Consider the following 17,791-nt stretch of genomic DNA (forward strand, 5'->3'; position numbering starts at 1 on the left):
TTTCCCAGAGTACAACTCCTGATTTTCTTTTGTTGAGACAGAGTCTCACTTCATCACCCAGGCTGGAGTGCAATGGCATGATCTCAGCTCACTGCAACTTTCACCTCCCAGGTTCAGGTGATTCTCCTGCCTCAGCCTCCCAAGTAACTGAGACTGCAGGTGTGCACCACCCACCTGGCTAATTTTTTGTACTTTTAGAAGAGACAGGGTTTTTCCATTTTGGCCAGGCTGGTTTCTAACTCCTGACCTCATGTGATCTGCCGATCTCAGCCTTCCAAAGTGCTGGGATTACATGTGTGAGTTACAATGCCTGGCTAGCTTCTGATTTTCAGTAGCAGTTAGGTCCTATAGGTTTTCCTTCTTTCTCAAGTGTGGGCATGTGGGAGGAGTGGGAGTAAGAAGCATGCCCCATTCCCCTTTCTCCCGCTCAGATGCTAAGGGCCAGAAGTGGGAGATTTAACTGGACCAAGGAAAGTCTTGAGTGTCCATGGAGCCATCAGTTGTGAAGGCTCTGGAAATGCTGCATCATTTTTATTTTATTATTTTTTGAGATGGAGCTTGACTCTTATTGCCCAGGCTGGAGTGCAATGGTGAGATCTCAGTGCACTGCAACCTCCACCTCCCGGGTTCAAGTGATTCTCTTGCCTCAGCCTCCCAAGTAGCGGGGATTATAGGCTCCTGCCACCATGCCCTGCTAATGTTAGTATTTTTATTAGAGATGGGGTTTCACCATGTTGGTCAGGCTGGTCTCGAACTCTTGACCTCAGGTGATCCACCCACCTCAGCCTCCCAAAGTGCTGGGATTACAGGTGTGAGCCACCACGTCCAGCCACTGCTGCTTCATTTTTAAAATAGGATGACGTGCCCCCATGGGTAGCATTTTGGAAGTTGTCTTTGGAGAAGTCAGATAGTGAGTTCTGGATGTTATCCTTCCTCATTTTAACAACAACGACATCACCATCACCACCATCACCCACGGCCGCCGCCGCCCGCCGCCATCACCTGCTGACTGGTTCATTGATTGGCTTGAGGGCTGCTTTTCCCTCCTGGATTCCCCCTTTCCCAGATGTGCAGTGCTGGTAACTTCCAAGGTAGCCCCTGCCATTTGCAATACAACCACAAGGTGTCAGGCTTACCTTGGCTATGTTAAATCCAGGTCCTGGGTGTAGGGAGAGGGAAAGGGTGGGTGGTTTGTAGTGGAAGCCCTCAGAGGAATGGCAGATGAAAACAGTACGGCAAAACAAACATCAACAAACCAACCCGTGGAAATCCCATAAGGGCATTCTTCCAATTCCGGATTTCTTACATTACTACTTTATTTCCCAAAATATGTAATTCCAGCAGGGTTGCCCAACTGTGGCCCGTGGGGTAAGTCCTGCACGCTGCTTGTTTTTTTGTGCTCTACAAGCTAAGAATAGTTTTTATATTTTTAAGTGGTAAATTAAAGAAATTGGAAAGAATATTAAAATTTCACGACACTTGAAAATGGTATGAAATTCAAATTTGTGTCCCTAAATAAAGTTTACCGGAATGCAGCCACAGCCATTCATGTACGTGTTCTTTCCTCTTGAGCTACAAGGGAAGGGTTGAGTATGCCTAAAGTATTTACTATCTGGCTCTTTGCTGAAAAAGTTTGTTGACTCCTGAATGTAAAAAAGCATTAATTTGGATTCCTCAAATTTGGAATCTGGGATTACTTAGGCTCACTATGCGCCATTCTTATGGAAGAAGAAGTTCAAAATAATTTCTTGCTCTGAATGTGAAAAGGAAATTATATAAAAAATGAAAATCTCTTTGTTTTGTCTTTAATTCTTTAGTAGTTACTTATTATTTAATTCATCCTTAAATAATTAAAAGATTTTTATGTTTATGGTACCTTATACTGTAGGCCTATTGTGATTTTTAAGTTTTTAATCAACTTACATTATTAGTGACTCATTATTTCTTAGTTTATAACTAGAGTTTGATGTGATATAGATGATATATTTTTTGTGTATATAAATTCTGGTATTCTTTAGAATTTCAGAGTCCTTAAAATGGGAAGAAACATTGGTGATCATCCAATTCACTGCCACTCACATTTTGCAGAGAAGAAGCAGAAATGTAGAGGTTTCAGTGACTTACCCAAAATGACATAAATAGTGATTTATTTTGCTTTCCAAAATGCTTTCGTATTCCCTACATGAAGATAAAGAAGTTGTTTTGCTTTAAAACTCATCTGCAATTTGTACGTTTTCATTAAAGTTTAGTGCTTACCATGGGCCTGGGCATGGTTCTGAGCACTCATTTTAATTTAATTTTTGTTCAATCCTCAGTAATAATAGCTTCCATCTTTTGAGTGCTTGCCATGGGCTAGGCACCGTGCTGAGCAGCTCACAAATCTCATCTCATTTAATCGTCATGACAATCCTCTGAAAACGACATCTTACAGACAGGTAAATAATAGGTTTCAGAGGTTAGAGAACTTGCTGTGGTTACCTAGCTAACAAGCGGCAGAGACAGGATTTTTAACCAAGATGGAATTCATAAACTGGGAATTAAATAGAGCAGTTTTCTGGTGAGATTGTCCTACACTGAATTAGTGTCCCTTTGAGTAGAACCGAGGATTAAATCATGGTATTACAGAGCTGGGAGAGACTCCAGGTGTTCAGTGGGCCAGTTTTTGGAGATTTCTTGGGAGAATGGTCCTCCTTTAAAAATCTCAAAGAAGGGAATAAACAGCTTTTCTCAAAAGCCTGTGTTAGCACTGAAACATAAACAGACCTCTTTCTAAACAAAAGTAATACCCTTTTTGGTATAATTAATGTCCATTTTCTGTAAGTCTGGCTATTGTGCAATGGCTGTGACTCTACATTTTCTATAATAAAGGATTTGCTTGTCCCCATCTATCATTTCACTGAGCACACATCCTAGGCAGGCCATGTCTGATTTTTGGCATCACTTTTGTGCTGACAGTCACCTTGTGTTCCCTTTAGCATGCAGGTTTCTGTGATTGCAACCTGCACGTATGAAAGCATTTCTGTGCATCTTCAGCTGCTTAATTCTTTCTTAATCCTAGATAATCTCTCTTCCTAAACCTTTAAAGTTTTTCAGTATTTAGGAAGTTTTTTTTTTTTATTTGAGACAGAGTCTCATTCTGTCACCCAGGCTGGAATGCAATGGTGTGATCTTGGCTCATTGTAACCTCCACCTCCCGGGTTCAAGTAATTCTCCTGCCTCAGCCTCCTGAGTAGCTGGGATTACAGGCGCCAGCCACCATGTCTGGCTAATTTTTGTAATTTTGGTTAAGACAGTGTTTTACCATGTTGACCAGGCTGGTCTCGAACTCCTGACCTTAGGTGACCCACTCACCTCAGCATCTCAAAGTGCTAGGATTACAGATGTAAGCCACCATGCCTGGCTGGAAATCATTAAATCATATCCCCGAGGCCATTTTAAGTTCAATCCCCTGTAAAGTGCTAGCTACTCTGATTAGTTTTCCTGCCTTCATCTGGTATTTACAGACAGTCTCAATGGGCATGCTCCCAATTCTATGATCTGTATCGGGGAAATCCAGATCTAGTAGAAACTTTACTGCGATATTGACATTGTCTTCCTTGCTAATGAGATTTTAACTGATTTTAATACACTGAGAACCCAATCCACAAACAACCCTTTGTGTTCCTGCCATTTGTATTTTTAGTGAGTAACTGCCAAGTATTGGGTACCCAAAGTTACAGAAGAAATGGTCCCTGTCCTCCCAAGATACAGTCTTGTGGAGGAATCTAGCAAGCACTCATAAAAGGTTGCCTAAGATTCCATGTGGAATGCACCCATGATTACAATCTGTGGTTACTACAGTACCTGGCCAGTAAGAGTTACTTGCATTTTAGTATTGTAAGAAGTAACAATTGCCACCATGGGAACCGAGACTTAGGTCATGCCTGTCTCACCACATTATGGCCAGAAGGTGGCACTGTTGGAACTTGTTTGCTCTCTTTTTCCTGCACCCTCTCCCTCTCTCCCTCTCCCTCTCTCCCTCCCTCTCTCTCCCTCCCTCTCTCTCTCTCCCTCTTTCTCTCTCTCTCTCCTTCTCTCCCTCCCTCCCTCCCTCCCTCCCTCTCTCTCTCTCTCCCTCCCTCTTTCTCTCTCCTTCCCTCCCTCCCTCCCTCCCTCTCTCTCCTTCTCTCCCTCCCTCCCTCCCTCCCTCTCTCTCTCTCTCCCCTTCTCTCCCTCCCTCCCTCCCTCTCTCTCTCCTTCTCTCCCTCTCTCTCTCCCTCCCTCCCGCTCTCTCCTTCTCTCCCTCCCTCCCTCCCTCCCTCCCTCCCTCTCTCTCTCTCTCCCCTTCTCTCCCTCCCTCCCTCCCCCTCTCTCTCTCTCCCCTTCTCTCCCTCCCTCCCTCCCTCTCTCTCCTTCTCTCCCTCCCTCCCTCCCTCTCTCCCTCTCTCTCTCTCCTTCTCTCCCTCCCTCCCTCCCTCCCTCTCTCTCTCTCCCCCTTCCTCTCTTCTCTCTTTTCTCTCTGTCTCGCAACTTTCTAAAAAATTAGGCATCTCCACCGTGTCATGCCAGTCTAGGATAACAGTCCTTCAGCATTGTTAAAAAAAATCTAAGCATACAGTGATTCCTCAGAGCCAGTCACTGGAGCGGGTTGAAGGAGGCATTGTCCTGTTCCTTTACTATAAGTCATGCTTCTCTCCTTCCTAGTCTTCTTTCTTCAGCTTGATTTCTATTCTTCATGACACCAGTGTCTCTCCACTCTAATTATCCCACAGGCTAGGAGAGCTGGCCAGGCTACGTCTCCAGGGCCGGGTACCACCTTAATCACGAGGGCTGCTTGGTTTCTGTACATCCCAGTTACTGCAAACATACATTTCTCCCAAATTTTCACTATTGATTCTAACCACCAGGTGGGAGTCTTGGCATATTTACCTTTCATAGGTCCTAGAAGAGGGTCTGAAAACTCCCGAAACAGTGGATCTCACTAGCTACTTAACCATTTCTGAGTTTATATACATATGTAATATGTGTAAATGTATTATTCAAACTTGCAAAACTACACCTATTTATCTTTGTTTTAGAAGGAAAAAAAAGAGAAATGCAGGAAAGGAGCCAGGATCTTCAGGATCTTCAAATCTAGGGTGATTTCTCCCAGCAGATAAGCTGCTTATTCAAAGTCATTGTAAAGTCCCAATATTAAGTCCCATTGTAACAAGTCCTTTTACAAGGGACTTGTAAAAAACTACCCAGTTCTTATAAATGTGCTTACACTGAGTTAGAGTTGAAGTGCTAAGAAGCCTACTTGGCACACAGTAGGCTTGTTTATTGTTTTCTATCATCATCCTCCTCTCCTCACCATGTATATTCCCATCTGGCCTGGTGGAATAGTTGTAAAGTATTTAAAATGTATATTCTCACCTTTCCCCTCATCCTCAGGGTCTCTCTTCTCTCTGACCATCTATTCTCATGAACACGAGGGAAGCCAGTAAGTCACCAACACTTTGTTTTGATAGCAAATACTACTAGAAATGTTTGAATTTTAAGAGACCTGAGAAAAGGGAAGTAAAAGAAATAAACAAGTAATAGTAGAATTTCAGACACTGTGGCTCTAGCATGAGGGAGAAATCTGGGGGCCAGTGACACATGCCAGGACCCCTAAGTTATTACGCTACCCATCCCTGCTTGTATCTCTGCAGAAGTTTGTTCAGGGAGATATTTCCCGTTCCTGGAGGTGTGCAAGCAAGGGCACCTGCAGGGTGACAAAAGAGAATTCCTGGATTGGGCAGGAGATTATAGGACCTTTAAGGATACATCCCTTCTAATTTTAAAATATTCTTTAAAATTAAAAAAAAATGAAAGCTTTTTCTTGATTTAAAAAAGAACCTTGCTGTGCTGCCCTGGCTGGCCTTGACCTCCTGGGCTCAAGTGTCCTCCTGCCTCACCCTACAGACACTGGGACTAGCTGGGACTACAGCCACCTGCCACCTTGCTGGACTAATTTCCAAGTAGTCTTGAGCAGTGGAGGATTATTTGGATTCTGGATAAGAAACACAGAGTTTTGTTTTTTGTTTTGACTTTTAGACATCTACGCCCAGTGCAAATCTTGCAGCTGTCTGTTGATCCCACTTCCTGAGGTTATAGGAGATCTTTCTTTTTGCCAGAACATTCTCTCTGGCAGGTCACTCTGTCTGGAGTCTCCACATGCTCATTGGCATTAGAGAACGTTAAAGAGAGACATAGACATTAGTGGGGAATGGAACCTAGGAGATCTCTGTCTCTAATCTTTTACTTTTCTGATGGGGAAATTGAGACCTATTTGGTCAAATGTCATTTGGTCTCAATTTGATCTCAATTTCCCCATGACATTTGACCAAAGTCACAAAGCTGATTGGCAGGAGATTCAGGGCCAGAATGTAGGTTCTCAGCCACTGTTCTCTTTATGTCACATCGAATTACACTGTCTCCTGAAACACAGGATCTGAGCACAATATGACCAAGTCCCGGCAAGTCTGGAGACAGGGCTGGCAGTTCAATCTGGGTCCATGGAGTGGGGGGGATGTGCTGGTACAGTTCAGCATCCACTTAACCCTGTGGACCATGTTACCTTCATTCACACTGCTCTCTTTTGGGATGTTTGTTTTTTTCTTCACAAAAAGAGCCTTTCATTACGGAGGAATTCAAAGTGTCTATAAGTTAGCCATATATAGTGACTTACAACGGAGCGTTTTACCCTCTGTGAAACTATTTAAGAATGTGAAGGTATCTTCTGATTGCCTCAAAAAATGCTGTTGAATATAAGAAGGCCTGAGGACTTCGGAAGAGAGTGAGGTTTAGAGCAGCCGCGTGGTGGGAGGGGAAAAGGAGGAGGGTGGTAATAGACGTAGCCTTGTGCACTTCCATGGAAAAGCATTTTAATTAGCATCGAAGCTTCAAATGTTGAAAGCTTTTTTTCTTTCTTTCTTTCTTTTTTTTTTTTCTGATACGGAGTCTCCCTCTGTCACCCAGGCTGGAGTACAGTGGCGCGATCTTTGTTCATTGCAATCTCCGCCTCCTGGGCTCAAGCAATTCCCTGCCTCAGCTTCCTGAGTAGCTGGGATTACAGGCAGCCTCCACCATGCCTGGGCTAATTTTTGTATTTTTAGTAGAGATGGGCTTTCACCATGTTGGCTAGGCTGGCCTCCTCACCTATTATAGGTCTCCACCCTCCTCAGCCTCCCAAAGTGCTGGGATTACAGATGTGAGCCACCACACCCAGTAGAAAGCTTTTTTTTCACAGCTTTCCTGTGTGTATGTATGGACACCAACTCACATATAAACCCGCCCCCCCCCCCCCCCCCACACACACACATGCACATTTTGGCGATGCTGGGAGAAGTAGTACACTTTTCTGTTTCTCCTCGTTCTTGTTTTTCTTCTTTTGCCCCCATCTCTGGACTCCCACCCTACTCTTTCTCTCTTCTCCTTGGACTTTACCAGATTTTCTTCCTTCCTCTTTTCCTTCCTCAACTTCCTATTCCTCGTATCTTCATTTCCAGTAAGTAATTCCATTAACTTACCCTGCGCCACAAATGGTGCTAGACACCACTGGCAAAGAAATGCAAAAGATAGTTCCCATTTCTGATAACCTCTTTCATCAGGACAGCTCCTTGTCTGGTGAAAGAGAAAGTTAAACAGCCAAATAAATATAATATAATGCTGCAAGTACAAAAATCAAGCTGTATCCACAAAACGTAGCATACAGAGTAGTAGTTCAGTAATTGTCTATTGTTGGAAGTAGTAGGTTATGAGAAACCAGAGAAAGTAGTGATAGCTGTGTTTTGATGGGCAAATAGCAGGTTGGGAAGGATTCCATTTGAGTGATATTTTTGTTGGACTTGAATGAGTGAGTAGGAGTTCACCAGGCACTGAAGAGACAAAAGCCAGTTCACAAAGGTGGAGACACACACACATAGACACACACACACAGACACACAGACACACACACACACACACACACACGAAGACATTAAAGAGCCTACCATGTTTGAAAAAGTGAGGAGTTCACTGAGTCTGCGGGTCTGGGGTATAAGGGAATGCTGAGGCATGGCAGGACTTGGAGCTGGAGCAGTCAGCAGGGCTGGTAAGTGAAGGGATCACCTTTGGGCTTTCTTCCAGAGGGCAAGGCAGATTCATTGAAGCCTTGTACGCAGAGAAGTGACATGACTGTATTTGTCTTTGGAAAGACAGCTCTAGCAATTATGTAGCATAAGGATTGCATTAGTGGAGAGATTGGATAATGGAGACCTGTCAGGACATGACTTCAGGAGATGGTGGGAGCCTGAGCAGAGAAGTGACAGTGGGAAGGAACGCGGGGACCACGGGGAGAGCGATGAGGCTGCCTACCGGAGGTCTGAGGTAAAGAGAGAGTCACTGGCCTAGCTGGGGAAAACAGCAGGGAAGAGGTGTAGGTGGACATTGCATTGTTTTGGGTATGTGCATGGGGAGGAAGAAGATGGGGTAGAATTTTGAAAGGAAATAAAGACAACCCCTAATTGCACAAATATTCATAGAGCAATGTGTTTTTTTCCCCTTTCTTTTGCCAGTTAAACAAAAGTTTAATTATTAGCCAGGCATGGTGGCTCATGCTTGTGGTTTTTTTTCAAGATGTTATCTTGCTCTGTTACCAGGCTGAAGTACAGTGGCGTGATCTTGGCTCACTGCGACCTCCGTCTCCTGAGTTCAAGCAATTCTCCTGCCTCAGCCTCCCAAGTAGCTGGGACTACAGGTGTGTGCCACCACGCCCAGCTAACTTTTGTATTTTTAGTAGATATACCATGTTGGTCAAGTTGGTCTCGAACTCCTGACCTCAAGTGATCCACCCGCCTTGGCCTCCCAAAGTGCTGGGATTACAGGAGTGAGCCACCGCACCTGGCCCAACAATGTGCTTTCACTTCCATTTCAACGGCACTTGTCTGCACTTGACTACCAAATCTGCCTTCTCTGTCCCCATCACTGCCTGAGCTTCATCACACATATTCATTCCCACCTTGATATCCAGAGGGTCCTTACCTAGCCTGAAACAGACTTCTTCCTCATTCCTCTATTTCTCTCCTTTTTCACATCTGCCTGTCAGTCACCCCTCTTGCTGTCTCCTCTCTCCCCATAGCCGAGGCCTTTTCAGAAGCAGGAAGCACCCCTGGTTTTCCTTTGCAGAATGCAGTGACTTTCACCCAGCTGGGTTCTGTGGTCAAGTGTCTTCCGGTTGGCCTGTTGGCTGATTCAAAATGTCAAGGTGGGAGGTACCCATGTAAAGGAGAAGGTTCCTGACTAGTTCAGTGAGAAAAAGGAGGAATCTTCACTTGGAGTGACTTGACTTTTGGAGTCTCACCAACCACAGCTTGAAAGCATTGGGCAAATTGCTGGGCCACTCCTGCCAACTTGGCTAAAAAGTGACATTACTGGATTCTATCACCTCTTGGCTCTCAACGATGACAGGAGGGACTGCACAGAGGTGCAGAGAGGAGGGAGTGAGGGAAAGAATGGCGTGGAAGGCCTTTATGGAGGAGACAACATCTGTTTCCTCAGTAGAACAGTGGGGAGTCCATGATGGGAGAATAGCAGGGTCTGCTGGGCACCTCAGGCTCTGCTCCAGGACCTGTGTGCAGGTGGGAGGTGTGCCTGAGCTAAGGCAGCCAGAAGCAGCTTTTCTTCTATGACTGGCCAGGCTCAAACACTGGTTTTATGTTTTTCTTTAAATACCAGAGTTCTCTGCCCTTTAATTTCCAGTGTCCTCGAGGATCAGAGAAAACTCGCACCTACAAGCCTCCTGCATATCAGGTTCCTGGAGGCTCAGTTGTAAATTGCACCTGCCTCCTGGGTGCACGCTGTCTCATTGACTGTTCGTGACGCTCATTCCTGTTGTCTACTCACCTCCCACTTCCAGAGTGAAACACATTCCATCTGAAGTGAGGTGATGTGCACTGACCGTTAGTGAAAGGGAGGGCCAGATGAGCTAAGCACGTCACACAAAATTTCTAAATGCAATGCCAGATGAAAAATTTGAGAGCGAGAGCTTGCTAAATGGAAGTCCTCCCATCCTGGCCCTGTTGGGCTCAGAAAGAAGCCTGGTGGATGAGAGCAGGGTGAGTACATGGAATCAGTTGCTGTGCATGTGCTTTTTATCAGCTATTTTCACCTTAGGATAAATGAAGGCGCTGGAAGCAAATTTTGAGAAAGGGGAGTGAGGATGCATGAGAAGAATTAGAGAGAGCAGCAGAAAGCATGGCATGGGGGAGGCCAGACAGGGACTGGAGAGGGTGCAGGGGAGAGGGGTGTGCTGGGAAAGAGAATTGACAGCAGGGTGTAAACTGCAAGGGACTGCTGCCTCTGGGTTTCCACAGGCAACTTGCCTACCTTCTGAATTCACCTAGTTGAAGAAAGTACGAGCCTGTAGCTCCCCTCAGTTTTTCTTGGCAGAACAAATCAAATAAATTGCAAGCTCCTGCAATGTGAACTGTATTCGTACTTTCTAATTACAAGAGTCCTAAGTAATTCACTCCGTGGGCTCAGTGTGTCGTTACTAATGATAATGAGGCTATTCTTTCTCTTCCAGAAGTAGGGAATTCAAAACTCCAGGAAGCACTTAACTAGCACCCCACAATAAAGCAACCTCAAATAGGGCCGGGCCCTGGTCTGCTGACCTGCAGTTTGACAGTGAGTTAGACTAATCCTTGCTCCCTTGCTCCCTTTCTCCTGACCTCTCAGTCATATAAGGGCTGGTATGTTAGGCTCAGGTCCTGGCACAGTCTTTTTGATTTTCAAGTATTTTAACAACTTACCCGCTGTGGGAGAAGAAACTTTTCCTCCTCTGTGGGCATGGGCAGGTCTTGCTAAGCCTCTGGGAGTTAAAGAATGGACTTTTGAGAGGCTACAAGTCTCCCAAAATTGTGGGCAGAATTTTGCCTGTGCGTGTGCCTGGGTGTTTGTCAGGGATGAGGCTTTCACAGTGTTTATGGCATTCTCCAAGGACCCAGGTGGTTGAGGATTGCTGCATTAGAGCCCACGTGATCCATGCTGTTGCCCAGTGAGTTGAGTTCCTTTAGTGCCTGTATTAGTCTGTTCTCTCATTGCTAAAAAGAAATACCTAAGAGTGGGTAATTTATAAAGAAGAAACATTTAATTGGCTCGTGGTTCCACCAGATATTCAGGAAGTGTGATGCTGACATTTGGGGAGGCCTCAGAAAACTTACACTCACGGTGGAAGGTGAAAGGGAAGCATACACATCACATGGCCAGAACAAGAGCAAGAGAGAGAGAAAAGGGAGGTGCCAGGCACTTTCAAACAATCAGATCTCACAGGAACTCCCTATCACAAGATTAGCACCAAGTGGGGAATCCGCCCCCATGATCCAATCACCTTTCACCGGGCCCTACCTGTAACACTGGGAATTTCACTTTGACGTGAGATTTGGGCAAGGACACAGATCCAAACCATATCCGTGCCACAGTGCACAGGGAGCAAAGCAATAATGAATGCAGTGGGAAAAACGCTCCATGGGTGTTCTCTGTGGCTTCTTGTTGAAGCTCCAAAGACAGTGGTCCAAGTCACTTGAGGGCCATTACGCTAACTGTTGACCCAGAGTACGCTCAGCTTTAAGGCAACTCATTGGATTCTTATGAATTCTATTTCAACCAGCTTGTGAGCATGTGTTTGAGGAGTGTGAGAAGGAGTATGTGTGTGGGAGGAAGATGGGGAAGAGCTGAGTGTGGCTAAAAGTGTATGATACTGGGATGCATCCATGATGTGAGTGGGAATGGGAAAATGAAAATGGAAATAGGATGGTTTTACTAGAAGAAAGGCAGCTGAGGTCAGAGGAGTCCTCAGGGCTGGAATTTAACAGGAGAGGAGTGTTTCAGTCTTACATCTGCTGCTCAGTGACGAGGTGATCATTGTTGAGTCATTCAAACTCTGAGTCTTAGTTCTTCTTATTCAAAAAGGAGGGGTTAATAATGCCTATCTGTGAGGATGGAATAATAATATACATCAACTCATTTACAAATCATATGGTATTTTGTATATGTCAAATATTTTTATTAGGAGGGAGAATGAGCTAATGGAAGAAACCATGGTACCTGGGAGAGCAATAAATTTTGTATTGGTACCCCATCTGGCGTGCAGGAGCCTGGAGGTGGTCCTTTGCTAGTGATGGGGCGGGGGCCTGAGGCTCAAGGTCAAGCTCAATTTTGAAGCTACACTTTGCTGATGGTGGTGGGAAAAGGGGCATACTGGGAAGAGTAGAGGCGAAGGAAGCTTGCTTGGTAGGAAAAATTAATGGCTTTCTAAATCCCCAGACAGGAATTGAGGATTTAGCATTCATCTCATTTTCATTTTAGGCATTCCCCTTCAACCAGCCTAAAGGCTAAAGGTGCAGCTATACACAGAATAGCCAAGAGCTCCAAAGTAATTTGCACTGGGGCATGTGTGTGAATCTATAAAATAAATGATCGAATCAGGGAACCTGAGATTTAGGGGTGGTGGCTGTTATTTAAGACTACCTAAGGGGGATTCAGGGTGAAAGGAGGCAGCCTGGAACTATTGTTTGTTGAGTTTGCCCAAGCCAAATCAAGACCCTTTGCTCCAGTTTCCTAGTATCCAAGAGAACAAATACAGGAGTTAGCATCAGAGAGATTTCTACTTAAATGCATAGCCCCAGAGTCAAAAACAGAGTGGGTGGCTAAGAGGGAAAAAACAGAGTTAAATATTTCCTCTGAGTAATGAAGAATGAACCCAGGCCAGGGCTATAATTCATGGGGCCTTAGATGAATCTCCAGCTGCTTCAGCTGTCTCTGCATCTGGGAGAAGACCAGCCAAGAGCTCCAGCGGTTGTGGAAGCCAGTGGATGATGGCAGCTCAGTCATTTAACACTTGCTGGGCCTTCCAGGGGGCTTTTGGCTTCTTGAAGCCTGTGCCTTTCTATACTTTGCCTGCTTTGTCCACCTGTGTGGCACAGATTCCAAGAGGAGCAGATTAAACACATCTGGGATTTTTAGGGATCTTTGGTAAACAATGATTAAGTCCTAAAGCTCAAAACATCATCAATTTGTAAATCTGTTTTCATGCTGCTTTGTAAAACCTAATTTAAATCCTAACATGGTAGGCCAACGATTTAGAATAGCTAATCTGGGGAACTGGGAGACTCTGCAAAGTCATTTCTCTGCCCATTAAAATCTTGCCCAGATCATACTGCTTGTTCCTCCACCCTGTTTTTCTCCTTAATTATTTTCTCCTGTTTTAAAGAAATCCTCCAGGATGCCCAATTTCACAGGTAGGCAGAAGTCATCCTTGGTCCAGATGATGGTGGATAATCAGGATCTGAAAGAAGCGAAATCCAAACCTAATCCCTGTGGCTGCCTCCTTCTCGTCTAATGAGTTACCTTTTTGGGTTGATCTTTTACCTGGACCCTCCAACACCCAGCTGGCTCTGCCAGGCAGTTAACACCTCCTCTGGGGACTGTTGTGGAAATTGGTATAAAAGGAAAGGAAGCCCTGCTTTTAGTGAGTTTCCAGGCAAGTGTGGCTGTAGCCCAGTCTCAGAAAAAGGAATGAACGCGATTATCAAAGGGCAAGCAAGTTCAAATGCACTCTGCCTATGCTGGAAATGGAATGCATATCTGCCAGAGGAACTAACAATAAAAGAGCAACTAGAGCTTTGTGAGTTAAATCAAGTGGCTTCCTATAGGAGGTGAGAGTTATATAGGCAGACATGGATGAGGATGAGAGGGCATTCCGTATGGGAGGAAAGGTGCACATAAAGGAAAGGTGCATGCTGAAAGAACAGCTTCTGAGCAGAAGCACCGAAACTAATGAATTTAGCTAGAGCCAGGATTTCAGATGAAGAGTAAAGAGAAATGATTTCATGAGATAAGTAGAGAAGCTGGGCGAGTAGCCTTAGGCAAGTAACTTCCTCTCTCTGGACCTCAACTTCCACACCTATGAACTTTAGGTACTGGGCTAGGTGACTAGGGTACTAGGTTAGGTGACGAGGGTACTGGGCTAGGTGACTAGGGTGCTGGGCTAAGATTTTTGTCAGAGAGATGTAGAAATAAATAATTATGGGAGAAGTATGTCAGGCACTTACTCTACAAGAGAGTCATATTTTCATCGTGGAGATAAAGTATCTTGTCCAAAATTCTACAGACTGTAAGTGAGTGACCAAACTGGATTAGAACTGGGTTGATTCATATGCTCAGTATCTATGGAGCACCCCTGTGAGCCCAGCACTGTGTGAGGCCCTTGGAGATATAACAGTGAACGAGACAGGGAAGATCTTGCTCTCATTTTAATGGTGGGAAGTCAGTCAAGAAAAAAAAAAAAGATCAAAGTGAGCAAAATATGTTTAGATAGAGAGATAGAGGTAAATGCTAGTGGACAAGACAAAACATGCAATCCTGGGTGTGACGTGGGACTTCTTAGATTGGGCAGCCTGGGAAGGCCCCTCTGAGGGGGCTGTTCTTGGGCTGAGACCCAGAGGCCATGAAGAGGCCAGCCTAGTTGGTGAAGGACAGAAAGGCCAAGCTGGGGGTCTTAGATCTGTCAGATGGCCTGGGCCCCTAGTCATTCTCTGGGGGAAGAGCTGCTTTTTTTTTTCCTTTTCATTTTCATACCTTGACAGGGAGTTGCTTTTTATTTCCCAAGGATCTTAAGATCACGGAGGGTAGGAGAAGTGAGAACTCCATGGCAGTTGTGAAGTCCTACTATGGAAGTGGAACATGGAGCCAAAGTGGACGGTCCCGAGCAGAGCCAGGAGAGGACAGTCCCTGGAAAACTTCGTAAGGTGATGGCAGCAATCAGCTTGGAGGACCTAGTGGAGGCGGCTAGCTCTAGTAGTAATAATAATAGCAAATAAGAATATTAGCAGTACCGTTAGATCATATTTAAGGAACTTTTAAAATATACCTAGCGTTGCCAAACACTTTGGAATTATATATTAACTAATTTAGTTCAGGAGGTGGGTAGAATTCTTACCCCAATTTTAATAGTGAGAAAAGTGAGGCTTAGGGAGGTTTAGTGACTTACCCAAGATTGCACCACTAAGATCTGGTGGAGGCGTGCACGCAGGGCCCTCTGACCATGGGCTCTTAGCCATTGTACTATGTTCTCTTCCACAGGAATCAATCAGTCATGTAATATTTGACCTGGTTGTTATCTTAGGTATTACAGAGACCACAGATTTCTGATGCAGTCCTCTGGCTGAAGACCTCTGAGATAGACTAATCCCTTCTCTTTTGAGAGATGAGGAAAGGCAGAGTCCGAGAATCAGATCAGTGATAGAAGTGGAGTGCCCATCCTGAGTCTCACCTCTACTCAAGTGCTCGGCATATCCCCACATCCTCAATTCCTAGTGAGGAACCCCTGGTGAAAGTGATTGGATGAAACTACAGGTTTCCAAGAGAGGACAGCCAAGCGCTAAATACGAGAATGCACATATAACTCTTGGTACAATGTTTAGCACATAATAAGCCTGCAATACATGCCAATCCCTTTGAGCGAATCTACATGGCCAGCTTCTGTGCTCAGGGGTGGGAACAGCTGGGCTGTGATTGGGGCAGGGGGAAAATAGGTGGGGAGGGGACTTCTTCTCCCTGGGCCTACCATCTTGACTGATGTGCTGCGGCCCTTGCCAGAACCCATCGGTCAGAATGAAAGTAAAATGTCATTGTAAACCTTGCAATCGACTATTAAAACTGCTGGGTATAGTAAAACAGTTGCTTGCCCCAAATAAGTGACTTATCATTGCTGTTGGTTGTCTGCATTTCTCTTTAATTATAGGCCCTCTTTGAACGCTCAAACACATAGAGCCTTTGTAAACTTGAAGTCCCTCTCTCACACACAGTCCTCCCGTACACATACTCTCCCTTTCATTTACAGAGTATAAACACCCATCTCTCACTCATGCACATAATGAATTTCATCTCCTTGCGTCCCAGTCAAGGAGCGGCCCCACTAGAATTGTGGGCATGTGAGCCATCTTCATGTTCCAAGGCCCCAGGGGTGCTTCCAAGAGTGGATCCTCTATGGGAAGAAGACAATGGACAAAAATTGCTCTTTGCTGATGGACCAGTCCCAGCTTTTTCTCTTCTTGGACAATAGAGTTGTTTACTTGAACAGCCACTTCCCTAAAAAAATTTCAAAATTCTCCCACATCATCCCCTTTATGCTTAAAATCATCACATACTCCCTTCTTTGTCCTCCTCTCTTGCAAACCCAACTCAGAGCCCTTTGGCTCTAGAAAGATTTTCTAGATATCAGGAGAGACTAGCCAAGCCTCCTTCCTCTCCTTGCTTTTCTTGCTTGTTAGAGAAAGAAGTCAATTCTGCAGAGAGGTAAGAAGGATCTTGAGGTCTAGAGCCTAAAAGGCTCCTTGGGCTGTTCTCCAAACTAGATAGTAACATAAGGTGTGATTGTACCTTCTCCACCTGATACCCACTCAGTCTCCTAGGCCAGTCCCCAGTCCAGGGTGTGGTCAAGGCTCAAATGAGATAATTTCATGGAGGAACCCTGGCCCAGTTTTTCTACTGTCTTGCTGGAAGATGGCCTCTTCCTCTTGTACCTGCAGCCCCAGCATCTGCTGTCCACATCTCCGCTAGGCAGGTAGCTGTGTAACAGGGCTAATCTACCGGCCCCAACCCCCGGCTCTGATTTGCCCATTCAGGTGGTGTAAATACTTCTACCAGGACCTATTTCAAGTCATTACGATGTGCCTGACTGGGGAGATACAGGGAGCATACCATTTCTATTTCCCCTACATTTCCACCTCACTCTGTTCTCTTTTGGGAGTTGCTGGCTGTCTCAGAGGGTTGGTGGTTCTGGTGGCTCAAGACCACAGGTAATTATCAAATACTTAGGAAGCGATGTGTTTTGAGCACTTACTACCTTTTAAAAATGTACTTTGTGGCCAGGCATGGTGGCTCACACCTGTAGTCCCAGCATTGGGAGGCTGAGGTGGGTGGATTGCTTGAGCTCAGGAGTTTAAGACCAGCCTGGGCAACATGGCAAAATCCCATCTACCAAAAACACACACACATACACACAAACACACACACACATACAATTGGTCTGGTGCAGTATTGTGCGTCTGTGGTCACAGTTACTCAGGAAGAGCGAGGTAGGAGGATAGCTGGAGCCTGGAGGCTTCAGGGAGCCATGATCACACCACTGCACTCAGCCTGGGTGACAGAGTGGGGGGAAATACGTATGTATACACATATATAATTCTAAGTGTGTTTAGTTTAATTTTTACTAATGTCTGTGATTAACAGCTGGCTGGCCAGATTCCTGAGAACCGAATAGTTTGCCCCAGGCCATCCAGCTTGCTATGGGCCCAGGGCAGACCTTGGGAGTAGGTGGTTCCGGGTTCCAGAGGGCTCCCATGCCCCTGTCCTATTGTTCTTCTGGCAACAGGACATTTATGGGGGGAGTTCTTGATTCTGGGTCTTTTAGGGGACTCTGTGATTAAGAAACAGGGATGTTGCAACAGCAGGGATGAGGTGGGCCTAGGGCGGCTTCAGTGGAGGGTCTTCATTCCTAGCTGCTGACCTGGTCTGCCTTGAGATAAAGGCTAAGACCCAGAGAGCGGGCCATGTCCGCGGGGTCAAAGCGACTGAGGCGTCGGGGCAGTGGGGCATAACCGAACGCGAAACGCCAACCCAGACTGAAGCGCCGGTTTCTCTGGCCAGCCCACGCCTACTGCCTCAGCTCAACGCCACTCCCTCCCCGCCAAGTGGCTCTCTGCTCTGGAGGCGGGACCGAGTTCTCCGGTGGCCCCTGGAAGCTCGC

Source organism: Callithrix jacchus, chromosome 10, assembly GCF_049354715.1.
Source record: "Callithrix jacchus isolate 240 chromosome 10, calJac240_pri, whole genome shotgun sequence".
Lineage (NCBI taxonomy): Eukaryota > Metazoa > Chordata > Mammalia > Primates > Cebidae > Callithrix > Callithrix jacchus.